Source organism: Oratosquilla oratoria, chromosome 28 (assembly GCF_046742065.1).
Source record: "Oratosquilla oratoria isolate Oo_2021 chromosome 28, ASM4674206v1, whole genome shotgun sequence".
Classification (NCBI taxonomy): Eukaryota; Metazoa; Arthropoda; class Malacostraca; order Stomatopoda; family Squillidae; genus Oratosquilla; species Oratosquilla oratoria.
This window is the reverse complement of record NC_134804.1, coordinates 18,560,965-18,563,439: the sequence shown is the minus strand read 5'-3', so window position 1 is coordinate 18,563,439 and position 2,475 is coordinate 18,560,965.

The window sequence follows — 2,475 nt, the reverse complement described above, 5'->3', positions numbered from 1 at the left end:
TTGAGTGTCACCAGTAGAATGAAAACCAATCTGTTATTTTGATAATTTCAAGTCAGCAAACCACCAATAGAATATAGGAACATAAGACCGATATATAGCATATATACACATATATATATGCTATCTGTATGTTCATGTAGACGTACATACATACATACATACATACATACATACACACACACACACACACACACACACATTTATATATACATATTATATATATATATATATATGTGTGTGCGTGTGTGCGTGTGTGTGTGTGTGTGTGTGTGTGAGTGTGTGTGTGTGTGTGTGTGTGTGTGTGTGTGTGTGTGTGTGTGTGTGTGTGTGTGTGTGTGTGTGTGCGTGTGTGTGTATATATATATATATACATACATATATATGTATGTATATATATATATATATATATATATATATATATATATATATATATATATATGTATACCTCACTGTACGTCGTTAATTGGTTTCACAGGTCGCGACTTGTGTCGAAAAGCGACTTAAGTCGGAATAACCACACTAAAGAAACAGAAATAATCACTCTCTATTGCAGATGGAGCTGGTGGGAACTGCTTTACACCCACACATACCGTGACTCGCGTGTCAGAAGAGGAAGCCTCATACAAAGGCTCCGGTATAATTTTCTCTTTACCAAAGCACTTTACATTGCACAGTTTGTAATGGCGCAGAATAGTTATAAATGGCACAGAATAAAGGCCACAAGCAGACTCGACCACAACTTAACCAACGCACACGTGAGAATCCTGACGTTCGCACAAACACACTCTCCTAAGCTCGGCTCTCATTCTCTCTCTCGTACCAAAACACGTATCAGCTGACACAGCACCCACGGGATCGCTTAAAACTAACAAAAGAACTACGCAGATACACATACGTTTGTAACAGGATTCTGAATAAAACAATTAAAAACGATTAAGTAAAAACCAATTTTAAATCTACCTGATGCATGACGATGTTGTTTGCCGGGGTTTTTGTAGGAAGATGATGCATCATGGAAGTTGATGGCTGAGGATTGTTAGTAGACAAATCGTCAGCAGATAAATTATGTTGTACATGGACTCGTTTCAGGAACTTATCAAGAGTGCCTTGAATTCTTTTTCTCATTCTCTCTTAAAGAATGAGGTTATAAGGAGCTAAAAATTCGTGACAAGCCACCATAACTTATACATGTATGCCAATGCTTCTTAAGCTCTGAACAATATTTTGTATATGAGAGACCAGATTCTAATTTCGATTCTAAGAGATGTGCGAGTTTCTTAGAATCATCATGAGGGTCAAAGTGATTGTTAAGGATTGTTATTTTGTGTTGGTCTTAAATCTTAAAAGAATCTTAAAGGAAATGAAAAATGAGATTGTTGTTCCATTAGAAATTATTTTCAAGAAATCCATCATATCCGGAGATGTCCCAAGAGAATGGAAGCTAGCTAACGTTACTCCCATATTCAAAAAAGGTGACAAAAAGAAACCAAATAACTATAGGCCTATAAGTTTGACTTCAATCGTAGGAAAAATAATGGAAACTATCATCAGAGATGCTATCGAACATCATTTAGAAAGTAACCGTTTGATAAATGATAGCCAGCATGGTTTCAGACGGAAACGTTCTTGCGTGACTAACTTACTCGAATTCTACAACACAGTTATCTCGAATTATGACAAAAGAAACAATATAGATTTAATATATCTAGACTTTGCAAAAGCTTTTGATACCGTTCCACACGAAAGACTACTTACTAAATTAGCTTTGCATGGAATAAGTGGTAGCCTATTAGGTTGGACTAGTAATTGGTTGAATGGTCGAAAACAGAGAGTTGTTTTAAATGGAAAAACTTCTGGATGGAAAAGTGTTGCAAGTGGAGTTCCTCAGGGTTCCGTTCTTGGGCCACTTTTATTCATAGTATACTCGTATATAAATGATATAGACCATGGACTAAAATCTACTGCTTCCAAATTTGCTGATGATATAAAACTGTGCGGAGTGGCAAATGATCACTCAAACCAATTAGATATTCAAGAAGATTTAGATAAATTACAGCAATGGTCTGAAAAGTGGCTAATGAAATTTAACACAAGTAAATGCAAGGTAATGCACATAGGTAAAAATAACAGTAAGTACGATTACAAGTTATTTGGTAATTCGTTAACAAAAGTGGATAGTGAAAAAGATCTCGGCGTAATTATCAGTAACGACCTCAAATCATCCAAGCAGTGTATTTCAGCCTCTGAGAAAGCAAATAAGATTCTGGGACTGATTACGCGATCTTTTGATTTCAAAAGTCCGTCACTCATTAACAAGCTATATAAATCGTTAGTTCGTCCACATTTGGAATATGCTGTTTCTGTATGGTCACCGAATCTCATTAAAGACATTGACAGACTGGAAAAAGTACAACGGCGAGCCACAAAACTGATTCCAAATATCAAAAATAAATCATACGAAAATCGACTAAAACA